The sequence below is a fragment of the Patella vulgata genome, chromosome 4 (genome assembly GCF_932274485.2).
Source record: "Patella vulgata chromosome 4, xgPatVulg1.2, whole genome shotgun sequence".
Classification (NCBI taxonomy): Eukaryota; Metazoa; Mollusca; class Gastropoda; family Patellidae; genus Patella; species Patella vulgata.
Genome location: NC_065882.2, coordinates 47,543,080 through 47,560,326, shown reverse-complemented (window position 1 = coordinate 47,560,326; position 17,247 = coordinate 47,543,080). Strand labels below are relative to the sequence as shown.

The 17,247-nt window shown below is 34.8% G+C and overlaps 1 non-coding gene across 9 annotated transcripts; it reads right to left on the bottom strand.

The window, feature by feature from the left end:
- Positions 1-631: 631 nt before the first annotated feature.
- Positions 632-15,911, bottom strand: LOC126817074 (uncharacterized). 9 transcript variants are annotated; one of them, XR_008787828.1, is made up of 9 exons: positions 15,125-15,911; positions 14,302-14,468; positions 13,999-14,036; positions 13,566-13,603; positions 9,064-9,201; positions 5,923-6,129; positions 3,466-3,565; positions 1,575-2,865; positions 632-1,037 (listed from the first exon to the last, which is right to left on the bottom strand). It is a non-coding gene; the product is annotated as an uncharacterized LOC126817074 (transcript). The 9 variants fall into 9 exon arrangements; XR_007678753.2 differs by lacking the exon at positions 632-1,037 and adding an exon at positions 12,902-13,110 and having other exon boundaries at positions 1,100-2,865; XR_007678748.2 differs by lacking the exon at positions 632-1,037 and having other exon boundaries at positions 1,100-2,865; positions 15,125-15,203; positions 15,508-15,911.
- Positions 15,912-17,247: the final 1,336 nt, after the last annotated feature.

The window sequence follows — 17,247 nt, the reverse complement described above, 5'->3', positions numbered from 1 at the left end:
TTTGTTTGAGAGATACACACTGCATGGTGGATGTGACTGCTAAAGGTGCTGACCTAAAGTTTTTAGGGCTATTGTGGGTGGTTGTTGATATTCCTGCGCTCCAGTTAACAATCATGCCAAAATCACTGCAAATGTGGTGCTTTCCATTGCATCTCAGTATATTTCTATCATCACTGTATATATAGGGTTGAAGATTCCTGTTATCTTTGCTGAAGTTTGTTGCTGAATGTCCAAAATTTGTGTCAGATGGTCCTTTGAAATCTAATCTGTCCAAAACAAAACCCCAAATGGTGGTTATTTCGAAGGTAATATAGGATAGAAGAACAGGTTTGAAATTTGATCTCACAATTCTGTGCTTCCCAATAATTCAGTTATCAAATATCAAATCAAGTGTTCACTGCGCTGTACAGTCCTGGGCCTTTAATAAGGTGCTGGCTCACTAACCAGGAGGTAATGGATTCGATCTCTGAATTGGCTGGAAATGTTTCCAGGGATTTTTCCAGTCTGATTTCTGCTGTCTGGTCAAAATTTTCCTCATAAGCAATGTATGGCATTATTCCCTGAACTGTAGGACGTTAAATCCCATTTCATTTCAGCAAAGGGATCTAATAAAAGTTATGAGGAAACATCATTGTAATGCTGTTAACCACATTGATTATTTTATTGTGTGAATGCTCTGTACTTTCTTTGCTTACATAACATAAAAGAACAATAATTTTTTGTTCTGCAGTAAAACTGAGTAAAGTGATATCCCCAAATTTGATCATTTTGCTTTAAATTCAAGGCATTGATTATTACTGAAATCTAACAAAATCCTTTGGTTGGAATAGGTTTTTATCTATTTTGTATAAAATATAAATGAATAAATTCTTGAGATCAACAGAATATTGAATTCAATTTGGCTGTTTTACACTCAGAATCATGGAAATGCACTAATAATATATTGTCTTTTGGCAGTGAAAGCATATGTTCATGGTTCTATATCTGGTATAATGCAGAGCTCTCTTGGTAGTTGAGGTTTGACTTCTTTATAAAGTCTGAAAGATTAAACATGAATCAATTAGGTTAAAATGCTATCTTTTTTTTGTTTTTGTTTCTGACTTTATCACTATATAAGATCTAATATATTAACACAGATCGGTGGACAATTTTTTGCTTGGTTTGGGGGTGGGTGGGTGCTGAATGGTTAATGTGTGTGCATTTGATCATATGGTTTGTCATTGAGTCAAGTGCCAGGGTTTCGATTCCCTGGTTATACGTGACAAGGGGTAGGGTTGTCTGTCCAACCTCGTGGGTTTTCTCTGACTGCTAAAGACCCCTATTGAAATAAAACTGAATCACATGTTAGTCCCAAAATGACCTAGTTTGTGTCAAGTGGACTGCAAATCCAATTTCCCTCTCTCTCTGCCTGATTTGAAAGGCACAGTTTTTGCAACCATATTGTCATGTGAAAAGGAAATATGCAATGGTCAATTTGTGCTACAACTGGTTGCCAGGCAACACAACCACCCATCAGCAGTTAAATTGTCCAAACAATTTCAAATATATTGTATCTAGGTTATTTCATATCTTACCATGTTCACCAATGGCCCACGACGTTGTTTCAAGACATAGTTCAAGATGAAGACGAAAATTATTTAAAGTAGGTGTAGCCGTCAGGAAATAAATATAGGTATGTTAAGTATAGTTTGTTTTTGATTTTATCATATCTGGTACTGACAAATTCCAGTGACAGAATTACATCATATTTAGCCTTGCAAGGCCATATTTAGTCTACCTTTTCTAGAAACATATTAAAATATTATTTGTCACAATGGTTGTCATTATTAAAGAGATATTTTCTATAACCTGTACATTTCGGGTTTTGCATACTGTCTTCATTATACTAATAAAGTATTTAATTTCCACAATAAATAGAATATAAACATTTCCAGGACAGCAAGTATTCCAACTTTAAACATCTAGTAGCCCAAAGCAATGTTATCTTTATTTAAAATATGAAATCACAACTTTTGGAGTGCTTTTACTACCTGTTTGCTGACCACCCAATATATATGTATTTTTAATTAACCCTTGGGAACTATAATTGTCCATAGTGGAATATCAGTCCAAAAACAGTTCAATAATTCCATTCAGCATTTACTGATGAATTGATAAAATGAAATATTTCACAACATTCGGCAACCTCTGCAGATGATATAAATAAAACAGTGCCACCTATAAGTGTTGGGTAAAACATTTTGATAGGCCTCTTTTCAATCTAAATGAATCTAAGCTAAAATGATTTACTTCATTTAAATTCTGAACTTGATTAAAAATAGAGTAAATCGACACTATTAAACCCTTTTGACTTTCTATATCAATCAATGGCGTTGCACCTTATCATCCAATAGAATTGAAAAGAGGAGATATTATTGTGGTTCTTGAAGACAATCCAGTGTAGATTTCATAAGCAGTCTAGGTCGGTCACTCTGTGTCAATCATTCTCAGATAATGGGGCATGTTAAATATGGATTTACTGTTTGTATTATTTCTAATTTATTGTTTCTGACCAGGTATAATCTACAATATCTGTAAAATAATTGTTTTCTAGAAAAACAGACGCAATTCAGCTTTACAAGTATGACATAAACAGCCAATTTGTTCTGCAAATGAAAATATTACAGGGAATGAATATATCAGAAATTGGTGAAATATTTTCTTATAACAAGCTATATGTTTAGACTTTGTGTAAATTACTTTCCTGAGGTTACATCAACTTTTAAAGTATTCTGAATTTATTATGTTAATAAATTCCTGTCACAATATCACACTGCAACCAACTTGAGAAAATCATCTTCACTAATTGGTTGTGTAACATCCGATCTTCATATGAAAAATAAAAATATAATGGTAAACATAGGTTGTCTGACCCACCAAATAATAATATTCTCACAAATAACAAAGGTTGTCCATGTCATGCATAAACCATTTCAAAATTCCAGCCAGGTTGCCAGGCAGCAAAACATATTCCCACATCAGCTAAGTCGTCTGTGCCGATCATAAACGTTGTCCCATGATGAATCTTTATTTAAATAAAAAGCAAAATCTTTATAATGTATAATATCATTGGCACATAGACAAAATTATATGATATAATCAAGGGCAATAACCCTACAAGTATTTATCAGAAATTGTTGCCATAATCAAAACAAAGGAATAAATTTGAAGTAAATCAGCTTGTGACTTTCACTTTCTACAAAGTAAGCAAGGACCATAACTCGTTGAGAGTGTTTACAAAATTCTACAAAGAGAAACAAGGGGCCTACCAATTTGAATAATGCATATGAAATTTGTATTCAACCACATTAAAATCTCGTCATTATTTGCACAATTTCTTGGGAGCACATACAACCTTCTACCACCCAATCTTTTTATAAATTCATTATGTTGAGACAAAAAATCAAATACATGTAAATTACATACCCAGAGCTGAAATTACCAGATGATTGACAGAAAGGAAAAACAAACAATGATGGGTTATTGTCTACATACATATTTTGTAAACTTGACATCTGTAACAATGCTGTAGTAATATAAAAAAAGAGTACTGTGTATATTCTATTTCCATTATTCATAACTTCCAAAGATGCAATAACTCTAGCCCCGACTATAAGCCTACCAGCAGCAAAGTTATCTGTGCTAGATTCTAATATTTTGTCAGCAATCAAGAGTAAGTTTCAAAAAAGTTTCGAAATTATAAATGCAATCTGATTTAAAAAAAAAATCCTATTTCGTTTCGTTCTTTTATAGTTCAAAATTTCCATTTAATTGTCTGTACTACACTAGGATCTGGAAGAGTTGTTATATGACCTGCGTTCTGGATGGTGTGAGGGCTTAAACAATAAAACCATTTGTTACGGTGACTTCTTGGCGTGCGATACACAGAACTGTGGGTAAACCACTAGAAACGTCAATGCTGATTGATTAATCAATGTCTGACGTCATAGGGTCAAAAGCCGCTTGTACGACCTCCGACGCAATCTTCCACAACAACTGGTCAGATCTTCATGTAGTGTAGGCCATCAAAAGTATAAAAAAAACAAAACGAAATATAGATTTGTACTTTAATCAGACTGTTAACAAGCGGTTGCCATGCATGATGCGCCCGCATTTTGCAGGAGATGGATAGAGAACGAGCTAAAAGAAAATGTGTGAATATAGAAATCAACTGAGATCTTTGGGATATAAACATATTTTAAGTTTCATCTAAATCGGACAAAATCCATGAAGTTATGGTCCGATATACATGCCAATATCAGCAAAGGGGCGGTAACTCCGGAATGGAAAGTCATAGAACACTGAATATGATAGGGTTCGTCCTCTCATGACCTTATTGCATCACACCATATTTGAAAAGAGTCTGTCGAAAACTACAATCTCTATCAAATTCACAAGGTTTTCGGCAGAGGGGGGATAACTGTAGAATGCTGATAATCGATAGGGTTTATCTTCTCATGACCACAATGCTTCACACCAAATTTGAAAAGAATCTGTCAAAAAACTATAGCCTCTATCGTGTTCACAAGGTTTTCAGAAAAGAGGGCATAACTCTGGTATGAAAGGTTGTGGAACTTGAATAACATTAGGGTTCGTCCTCCTACGAGAAAGATGCTTCACACCAAATTTGAAAAGAATCTGTCAAAAACTGTAGCCTTTATCATGTTCACAAGCCAATCTGTTAAAAAAAGTAGTATTTATCACGTTCACATGGTTTCTGACAAAGGGAGGATAACCCAGGAACGGAAAGTCCTTGAAAGCTGAAAATCGTTAGGGTTCATTGTCTCATGACCCCAATGCTTACAACAAATGTAGTCTCTATCACGTTCACAAAGTTTTCGGCAATGGGGTGATAACTCAAGAACAGAAAGTCGTAGAACGTTGAATATCAATAGGGTTTGTCCTCTCATGACCTCAACACTTCACACCAATTTTGAAAAGAATCCGTCACAAACCACAGCCTCAATCACGTTCTCAAGGTTTTTAGCAAAGAGGGGTAATACCGGAACGAAAAGTCATATCATGACCACAAATCTTCTCACCGAATTTGAAAAGAATCCGTCAAAAACTATAGCCTCTATCACGTTCACAAGCCAATTGTAGACAGAGGGTGACGACATAATACGCCAATAATGAAATGTGGGCGTATCAAAATACAATTGTACATAAGCTTTAATGCTAAAAACATGAACAGAACATAATTTTAACAACAAGCTAACAGTGAGGCTGATGTCCCCTTGCCGAAATCCCAAAATAAATAGATGACACATATTAATTAATTGCCCGTTTATCAGCCGTTTACATCACTCTCTATCAGATAGAATCAAAGTCAAAGAAATTGCTTAGCTCTGCTTAGCTTTAGTGAACATTGACTTAATAAACATCAAGCTTAAACATTCTACCTCAAATAAAAGCAGAGTTGTTAATATGTTCCAAAGTCTTGACCAAATTGCTTAATGCTCCTTAGTCTAAACAGAAAATTCTCATCAAACTAAGTCAAAGTAATGCTATAATGAATCTATACTCGGAGTTTCATAGCCCTCAATTAATTATAACCAAAGTTATCATGCCCAACAGCATCAACCAATCAAATTGCTTATCTCTGCTTACAATATGCAGACAAAGTTCATCATCGAACTCCATCAAGGCATTCACCTAATGGACGCATACACCAAGTTTGAACATTTTATGTCAATTAGAAGGAGAGTTATTATGTTTCAAAGTCTCGACAAATCAAATTGCTTATCGCATGCGCTAACCATTCAGCCATCGAATCCCCGCCCCAATATTGATATAGTAATTTTGGACCGATAACACTGGTAATGACAACATATATGTAGATGCAAATTAAATTTCATAGATAATAACGGGCTTTGAACTTACCTAGGGGAAGAGATAACAATTTATTTCCACTTATAGATAAGGTTTTTAGTCTTTCTAATTTAACTATTTGTTTTGGTATAAATTTTAACTTATTATGGTCTAAACACAGTGTCTGTAACTTTGCGCATTGACATAACTGTAAGGGAAAAACATGTAGATTGTTACTGACAGCCTCAAATGTATTCAGGGAAACCAATTCCCCCATCTCTAAAAGAAAAGAATCAAAACAAATTGCACATGACATATACGTAAAGCATAGAATTACCAGGCAATGAAACTTACACTCAACAACAGCTTTGTCAAGGAAGGCAAAAAGACTTATATGTGGTTTTGTGATTTAAAGACGAGAGAACCCTAGTCGAAACGTTGCTAAAGTAAACTTCTAAAGTAACTTGTATTCCCTATAATTGTTTCGTGCAAGATACACCAACATTTTGCAAGAGATGGACAGAAAACAAGCTAAAAAGGCGATTTTTTTCACAATCAGGGGACATAATCCAGGAAGTTATGATCCAATATGCGCGAATATCAAAAGGAATCAGAATCTCTGGGATAAACATATATTTTAAGTTTTCTCAAAATCATATAAAAATTCTGACCTCTAGAGGGTTCACATCATTGGCATACATACTTTTACACTATTTGCGTACAAGGAACAGCCATTTTGTTGGGCAGTTTCGGTCTGATTTTCACGAAATTCGAACTCAACCATCATTAGGCTGTAACACTGATATATTTAAATGTTTTTTTTTAAAATCGGATAAAAACTCTGTCCTATAGAGGATCCACGAGCTAAAAACTGGATTGTTTGTACAATCAGGAGCCATAATCCAGGAAGTTACAATCCGATATCGAAAGGAACAGTGATCTTTAGGATATAAACATATATTTTAAGTTGCATCCAAATCGGACAAAAAATGTGACCCCTAGCGGGTCCACATCCTTGGTGTTACATACTTTTACACTGCAGTTTGCATTCAAGAAGCGGCCATTTTGTCGGGTGGTTTCGGTCCAATTTTTACGAAATTCAAACTCAATTATCATCCATAAAAATTGTGACCTCTAGAGGGACCACAACCTTCATATTACATACTTTTACACAATTTGAGTACAAAGAGCGGCCATTTTGTTAGGCAGTTTCATTACAATTTTCCCGAAATTCGAATTCAACCTTCATTATAGTGGAATCGGGATATATTTAAAGGATTTTTTAAAATCTGAAAAAAAATTGTGACGTCTAAAGAATCTGCAAGCTACAAATGCGATTTTTCAAACAATCAGGGGCCAAAATCCAGGATAAAATCGGATAAAAATTGTGACCTCTAAATTTTGTACAAGCAAGGACCATACTTCAGGAAGTTACCAAGATCTGTGGGTTATAAACACGTATTTCAAGTTTCATCAAAATCGGATCAAAATTGTGACCTCTAGAGGATCAACAACCATGATATACCAGCAGATCTTTACACTATTTGTGTACGAAGGGCGGCCATTTTGTCCGACAGTTTTGGTCCAATTTTCACGAAATTTAAACTCAACCAACCTTACGGTGTAACGGTGATATATTCAAACGTTTTTGTAAATCAGATAATAATTGTGACCTCTAGAGGGACCACAAGCTTTAAACACGATTTTTCATACAATCAAGGGCCATAATTCAGGAAGTTAGGTCCCGATATGCGCCAATATCGAAAGCAACCAACATCTTTGGGTTATAAACATGCATTTCAAGTTTCATCAAAATCGGATTAAAATTGTGACCGCTAGAAGGTCCACAACCTTCATATACCATATTTTTACACTATTAGCATACGAGCGGCGGCCATTTTGTCTGGCAGTTTTGGTCCGATTTACACGAAATTCGAACTCAACCATCCTTACGGCTTAACAGTGATATATTCAAACGTTTTTTTAAATCGGATAATAATTGTGACCTCTAGAGGGACCACAAGCTGAAAACGCGATTTTTCGTACAATCAGGGGCCATAATTCTGGAAGTTATGATCCGATAAGTGCAAATATCGAAAGGAACCAAGATCTTTGGGTTATAAACATGCATTCCAAGTTTCATCAAAATCCACAAGATAAAAATGTGATTTTTCGTACAATTAGGGGCCATAATCCACACATGCCAATATCGAAAGGAACTGAGATCTTTTGGAGATAAACCTGTATTTGAAGTTTCGTCAAAATCGGATAAGAATTGAAACCTGTAGAGTGCCCACAAATAAATTGTGGATGGACAAAGGGACTGGGGCTACGACAATATACGTCCAGGAACTTATGGTCCAATATGCGCGAATATCAAAAGGAACCGAAATCTTCCAGACATAAACAGATGTTTTAAGTTTCATCAAAATCGGATCAAAATTGTGTCTACAACCTTGATATTACATATTTTAACACTATTTGCAATTTTGCATACATAGAGCAGCCATTTTGTCAGGCAGTTTCGGTCCGATTTTTAATGATAATCGAATTCAATCCTCATTATAGTGTATTGGTGATATATTTGAACGGTTTTTTTTAATCGGATACTAATTGTGACCTCTAGGGGGACCACAAGTTAAAAACACGATTTTTTTTTACAATAAGGGACCATAATCCAGGAAGTTGCGGTCTGATATGTGAGAATATCGAAAGGAACCGAGATCTTTGGGTTATAAACAAACAATTCAAGTTTCATCTAAATCGGATAAAAATAGTGACCTCTAGAGTGTCCACAAACAATCAAGGGCCATAATCCATGAAGTTTCAATCAGATACATGCCAATATTAAAAGGAACCAAGATTTTTTGGTGATAAACCTATATTTTAAGTTTTGTCAAAATGGGATAAGAATTGTGACCTGTAGAGTGTCAACAAACACATTGTGGACAGACGGGGGTGACGACATGAAAATGTAGGCGTATAAAAACTCTGGGTTGGGTGAATCTGGAATCATTATAGACCTCCTACCTATAGTATAACATACAAAAAATGCTCAATGATTTTTCCCAGTTACTGCCCTTGTTTAATTAATAAGCTATAAATTTCTCCTACCCATTGGTAGATGTTAGTCAATACCTTCATGCATACATAAGAGAATGTTTTTCTCAATGATAAAACATTATATAAACAGTTAAATGAAATATATATTACCTTTAGGCAGTATACGTAGTTTGTTGACAGAAACTACAAGTTTTTGAAGTTTATTTAGTTGACCTATAGTTTTTGGTAAATAATCAATGTAATTTGAACTGATATCCAGAAACTTCAAGTTTTTCATACCACCTATCTCTGCAAAAATAAAACATTTGATGAAAATAATGTAAAACATAGATGGGGCTTAGTCAGGCCCTCTATATGTCCACTAGGGTGTTTCACTTTTCACTTTTTTGTGGAGGTTATTTTCATATAAGTCCACTTATACTATAATATTTTCAGAATTTTCTTGCCAAAAATGGTTCTAAAATTGCAGCAATTTTCTGGATTTTTTGACATTTTGAGCTTGACAGATCACTCAGAAAGGTCAGGTATGGCTTGTAATGAGAGAGAGAGAGAAATGGGGTTTAACGTCCACTCGACACAAACTAGGTCATTTCGGGACTAACATATGGTTTAATTTTATTTCAATAATTCGCTTGCGCATAGGGGTCTTTAGCAGTGGGAGGAAACCGGAGGACCCGGAGAAAACCCACGAGGTTGGACAGGCGCCCCTACTCCTTGTCACGTACAACCGGGGATTCGAAACCACGCCAGTCGACTCAATGACAGACTTTATGATACAGGGCGCGCACGCTAACCATTCAGCCATCCAACCCCCCTGGCTTGTAATGTGTCTAGTCCATCCATTCCCACCATCTTAAATGAAATTGTCAGAATCCAAGATGGCGGAAATCCAAGATGGCATCCAAATCATATACTTTCTGACATGGAAAAGCACTTTTCAAAGATTATACATTTTTGCACTCATAAAATTCATTATCAGGGCCAAAATGATGTTCAGAATGACACTGATCTACATTTGGTTGAAAATGGCAGAAGGTAATGACTGAAAGTGAAGCTTCGTTGGAGTATATTCACCACACTATTAGTCTTGCAGAACTATGGCTGAACCTGGAAATTGTCTACAATTTTTTTTTTTATGATTGATTTTAGTAGCCTAGGGTGCCCTCTTTCAGGATCTACCGGTGAACCTTGGTCACCCTTGAGTGTTTTGAGAAATTCAAGATGGCGTCCATGACGGCCAGCATTTCAAATGATCCCCTATAACTCCTGTAGTATTTAGTCTAGGATGATACTTTTGGTGCCTAACCATATATTTGTGGGGCCAATGAAAACACTGAGATTATTCATTAGGTTGTGGGGTGATTAGATGATAGTAAAATCCAAAATGCCTGACAATATGACGCTAGAACTCGTTAGCGGCAGTTGGGGGCGATTATTTCACAAAACCAAATTATCTCTAGAGACAAACTATATATTTCTGGACATAGGAGCATATGAGTTATACAATAACACTACACACTTGCCTATCGGGAGCTCCAGGGTCACATGTATGGCCCTGAAATAGGAGGCACAAGCTGGGTTTTTTTAATATTTGAAAAAAACAAATTCTATCCGCAAAACATGAAAATAACCTCCACAAAACTAGGTAATATTCAGTTTAATCCTCTAGTCGTATTTCTTGCTGCAACCTGTGAAAGCACAATTGCAAAATACTGTATAATCTAAGCCATCACTAGTGCAGCTACAAGCAGAGGCGTAGCCGTGAAATATATAACCCTAACTCTATTTTAAAACACCTAAAAAATATAACCAAACACCATGTGGCCATGCTGTCTACACAACTCGTTTGCTGATTGGCCCACCGCGTGCAAAGTATTATGGTTACGTGGCTGGCTGATCCGGCGATAAATATTTGGTTTAGGCGATAATGTTTTTGGGTACCTACATGCAATTCACTCTGATAAGTGGCAGAAAAAAATTAACTAGACACAATTTTATGGAACACAGTTACTTTTCACTTCACACATGTTTCAAGGATGATTCTCTCTGTGTTTTATTTTAGCAATGTAAACCATATTGGGATATGTACAGGTTTTATACCAATCTGTTTCACGGAGATTTTTTTAATATCTCTGTTACAGATGACTGTTTCGACACGCGACGTCACATCACGCGGCGCCCATCATTGGCTCAATAGCGCGTGCATTGTTTACATAAGACGTCAAGGATTCGGGCTAAATGGTGAATTTTACTTATTTTAATACCCATTTACACTAAATAGGAAATGATTTTTACCTACAAACAATTCAAACGATTTTATTTATTTTTCTTTTAAAGGAAAAAATGTTTCAGAATTTAATTTGTCGAAAGAAAAAAGTTAATATTTTGTAGTCATTAAGTCGCATCGATGTCATCCTTATCAGTGATTGTAGCGGCCAAGCGAATATTCACTGCGGATCAGTGTGGTTTTATACAGATAGAATCTTAACTAACCCTAATAATTGTTGTAAATAAATAGGAGTTAAGGTCTACTATGTAAATTTTTTGGGAGGGTCCAAGATTATTTAGACCCCCCCAGAAAAAAAATTGGGGGGGGGGGGGTCCGACCCTCCCATGTGTGACGCCCATGGCTACAAGCTCGCGTACTATAAGCTGTCACTCTTGCATCCACATCTGATGAGCCACATGATAAACTCTGGTTGTAATGTTCTCTTAACCCAGCAATATAGTTCTGGACCAAGTTCCGGCGGATTACGATCTTCCAGTCAGCGTCACACAATAGCTTGGTGATGACATCTTTTTACCTTCCCTACAAGACTACATGGAGCAAGACTACATGCCGTTTGACATTGGTTCAACAACTGAGAAACACATGTCCAGTACCATTGAAATCCTGCCAGCTCATGCTCTTACTGGATGTGACACAGTTACATGCTGATCCTCGTGGGAAAGAAACAGCTTTCAAAATGGCGATAGCTTGATTGTATTCTCTCTCACTCATGAGAGTAAAAGACGCTCCAATAGAATCAATGCTTACACAGGTCAATGTGTATATATCAGCTGTTTATGGATATCCCAAACTGGAAATGTATCAGTATCATCCGTACTCAAACCATGTAGTGGGGAAAGAAACAGCTTTGAAAGTGGCAAGAGCTTGATTGCATTCTCTCTCACTCGTCAGAGTAAAAGACACTCCAATAGAATCAATGCTTACACAGGTCACTGTGTATATATCGGCTGTTTATGGATATCCCAAACTGGAAATGTATCGTCATCATCCCTACACAAACCATGTAGTCTTGCTCAACGAATAATGCATTTGCAGGGAACGTAAAATGAACTCATCACCATGCTATTGTGTGGCGTTCACTGGAAGATCGTAATCCGCCGGGAACTTGAACCGGAACTGTGTTGCTGGGTGAAGGCTACTAAATTGAGACCATTACAACCGGCCAACTTGCTCCAGAGTCTGTCATGTGGCCCTGGAGCTCCTGATAGGCATGTATGTGGTGTTATCGTAGCACTCATATGCTCCTATGTCCAGAAATATATAGTTTTTCTCTAGATATAATTTTGTTTGGTGAAACAATCGCCCCCAACCACCACTAACGAGTTACAGGGCCATAATGTCTGGCATTTTGTATTCTACTATCATCTAATCACCCAACAACATAATGAACAATTTTAGTGTATTTCTTGACCCCAAAAAACATACGGTTAGACACCAAAATTATCATCCTAGACTAAATACTATGTGAGTCATGGGGATTACTTGAAATGCCGGCTGTCTTGGATGCCATCTTGAATTTCTCAAAACGCTCAAAGGTGACTGAGGTTTATCCGACAGATTCTGAAAGAAGACACCCTAGGCTACAAAAATCAATCATAAAAAACAAACTTTCTATACAATTTCCAGGTTCGGCCATAGTTCTGCCAGACTAATAGTGTAGTGAATATATTCCATCGTGGCTTCACCTTCAGTCATTACCTTCTGCCATTTTCAACCAAAGGTAGATCAGTGTCATGCTGAACATCATTTTGGCCCTGATAATGAGTTTTATGAGTGCAAAATTGTATAGTCTTTGAAAAATGCTTTTCCATGTCACGAAAATAGACTGTTTTGGGTGCCGTCTTGGATTTCCGCCATCTTGGATTCTGACAATCTCATTTAAGATGGTGGGAATGGACTCTACATCCCTGAAAAGTATATAATAGACATATTACAAGACATATCTGACCTTTCTAAGTTATCTGTCAAGCTCAAAACGTTTGATGTAAGTTTGACCCCAAGTGGACTTCGGTGACAGGTTAGAAATTACGAAAAAGGTGAAACGTGAAACACCCTAATGCCCACCAGCAGCAAAACTGTACATTCTACATCTAAAATCAATATTAACAGCTACATATATAAAAAATCTTTCAAACACTCACTTGCATGGGCAAGGTTAGTTACTAAAGTAACTAGGGCAAGGTTAGGTTTTAATTTTGTTGAAAAAAAAAATAGTAGATATTTTCTGAAATCACAACATTGGATATTTTGCATTGTCAATGCTGTATTCGCATAATGTTTGTTTTATTGGGTAGTACCAGTAGACTAGAATGCCTGTTAGTATATGAAATATTTTTGTATTCTAAACAAAAGAAATACTCACCTGGTGGTAATTCTTGTAGTTCATTGCCAGAAACACATCTGTTTAAAAAAAAAAAATTACTGGATGTGTTATAGGGCAGTTATTATGGGGACAAATAAATATAACTTTACAGTTTTAAAATCTATTAAATTGTTAATCTTTATAAATATTGCATGAAGCCTACTTAATCAATGGTTTAAAATGGAATTATGTTAGGATTGAAATCAGTACCAAAGAAAGACTAGTATCGTTATATTATTTATTAATAGCATTATTCTACCTCAGAGGCTTATTTCTATGACATTCAATTTAAAATATCTTAGGACAATTCTCTTTTATTGCTTTTAATCTACTAAAGAGTCAACCAATGCAATGAAATGGCATTATCCTTAAATATTCCATGAAATAAGCCCAAGGTTGAGACTTTTTTAAAGCATGCAATACAGATACTTACAATTCAACTAGGCAAGTTAATAAGATAATTTCTTTTGGCTAAAAATAAGTTAAAATATAGTTTTATGATGTTTTTACCAAGGCAAATAGACATCAAAAAATACCTTTTATTCAGCCCAAAGATCAGTTTTAAATTGTTAGTTTTAAAAATCTAAGAAATGTAAATATGTCAGTATTTAATAAGTATTATCTATTTTTATATATGTCAGTATTTAAATTGAATTAGTATTATTTATTTTACAATTTTGCAAAAACTGGTTTTACAAGTTTTGAGTTGGAATATATAAAAATATGGTAAATTTACCAGTGTTTTTAATTGGTTTCTTTTTAAATCTAGTTTTTCAACATGTGCATTTTTCTTACAAAAATCTGTTCCTAACTCCAATAAACCATTGGGTCTATAATTCCAATGCTGTACAACACTCTTCTGCCTTGATTCAATATCTTTAGAAACACTCATCAGAGTCATCTCTTAACAAACACATTAGATTAGTCATGACAGAAAAAAGAACAAAATACAGACAAGTTTTGGGTTGTTGTTTTTGTAAAAATCGGTAACCTTTTACAATTGGACAATGTGGACAGGTAAAAATATATTACTTAATTTTGAGTTTTCCTACAAAAAAAAACAACAACTGTTTATGGTGGGGATATAATAGGACAATATTTTCATAGCCTTATATGCAATTTTATTATTTAACATATAATAATTAGAAAACCGCTATGGATATGCCCAATTCAAGGTATCAGAAAGAGCAGTAGTCAAACAAAGACTAGGTTCTAGGTTGGGGTGTAGTGGTGTAATGTTAGCTATTCACAGTGAAACAACTAATTCGGAAATATTTTATTTATGTCAAGGGTGATGACTCCACAAGTAGCAGATAATAATCTCTTGAAAAAAAAAAAAAAAAAAAAAAAGTTTTCAGAGATCTCATAACACAAATCTTTAATAATAATAAAATTGGATGAGATAAATAAACATTACTGTTTTTACAAGTTCTTTTACATATTTTCAAATCAAGCATGAGACCTATTAATAAAAAAAAAAGAATTTACCATATTCAATTTTGTATACCGGTAATATCAATCATTCAATTTTAATATGACCTTAAAACTTATATACTCACCTAATTATCGAAAATCCAATTTGAGCAAGTCATTATTATCACACACGTCTGCTAAACTCTTTGAAAAGACTACCATGAACTATAATGTGTACAAATCATAATGATTTCTAAATTATTGATTACTGTATTTCAACAACGATTCAAATTAGTACTGAGATTTATTGTCTCAAGACAAGAGTCTGATCCACATAATAATATATTATTTGTTTCAAAATCAAAAACTTAATCTTATCAAAAGTGTGTAACTATCGAAAATACAATATCTGACATAAAGTAGTCGGTATCACAACAAATTTTGAATTTAGATGCACAATAATCAGAAACGACACAGTCACAGGTGCACTTTCAGGATTTAATTTATATCGTGAGTGATGAAATTTTACCATATAAATTAGGATCATGTGACTGGGATATCATCTAACTATGGCGAGATTAAGAACGACAAAAAAATCATACAACGTCTATCCCGATTCTTGGTGGAGTAGGAAGCTAGAACAAGTAAATGCCAATGAATGATTAATAAGTTAAGGACTTTGAAAGGTTATACAGACTTAGTACCGGTGTATCAGAGAGTATGAGTCATGAAACCAAAAACGTCCTGTTCTTGTTGAAAACTACAGTGTCTCTCCAATTGTCAAATAGATTGTTATTTGAAACTTCCAAGAGTTCAGTGTATCAGTGGAACATGTGATGCTGCTTACCAAATTGCCAATATTAAACAATTACAAACCCTACGAAAACATTATCAAAATTGTTGTCTGCTAGTGCCGGTAAATCTATATTTCATTTCGGAAATAAACACGGAGAGTAAAAGAGAAAATTGGAATTAAAACTTTTTATTGTTTTTTATTGCACTAAAGATAAAGTTATAAATATTATTGTTTTTTATTGCACTAAAGTTAAAGTTATAAATATAATAGCATATATATGCTATTAATATGTATAATATCTTCTGTATAGTGGAAAATAAGTCACTTCGTATTTCGTATAAAAACTGATTTTTGTAACATTCTGAAATTTTATATCCATGACGGCATGATGGCAGCCTATGTGCGCGTGCAGGCCACTAGATCAGTGGTGCGTGCGTCTCAATGTTTGTTACGAAAAATAAAAATAAAAACGATTGTGGTGTATATACACTTAAAAAAAGTAGGGGATATTGAAATGCAAATACCTATGCAGGTTGTGATATGAAAAACATGGACACTTGACATGCTTTGAGACTGAGAGTTCACAGATGAAGAACTTATCGCCCCAACAGAACCACTGAGCCTGCATGTGCGACATGCAATAGCGCCATACACGTGGGAGGGTTTCATTGTTGCAAATTTGACACTTCAAGGAAGGGTTCATGAAAACTGCCGCGTGCTGGTTTATCTATCCATGTTTGCTTTCCTATCGGTTCTTGCATAAGATTTACTGTTTAGCGTAGGCTGCGTAGGCCTATCTTTGCTTTTAATTTTAATGTGTTACGATTAATTTGATCGGAAGACGTGTTATTAACGTCAACCAACAACATTGCGAGAATTGGCCGTGGCACTACAAGAGGCGTGGGTCAGATTGCCCCAAATCGTGATTGGACGGCTGATTAGGAGCATGCCACGACAATTGCTGAATGTCTGAAGACAAAAATCAAAAACGTCCATTTTCACTTTTGACGGTGTATCTCTTTGCGAGTGAAATGGGGCCCGCCAGTTAATCCGCCTATGGGGCGCCGTTTGTAAATTAATCATTTAGCGTTTTATATAGCAAAAAACACTAGATTTAATTTAAATTTTATATATATAGTTAAATCTCGACTTTTGTGCAAATTTTTCACTTTTAATATTTAAACTAAAAATACAACAAAAACTCAATATTTAACATAATATATATAAATATTTCTCGATTTGTCTCTATTTTCATATTTACCATTTAGCATTGAATATTAAGACCAAAACAAGAGATTTGATGATATATAAATATTTAGCTAAATATTTAGTTAAATGTTTAAAAACATTTAGCTAAATATATATTTAGTTAAATGTTAAAATATTTAGTTAAACATTTATATATTTAGTTTTAAACATTTATATATTTAGCTAAATAATATAGGGGCCTATATTTAGCTAAACATATAATAT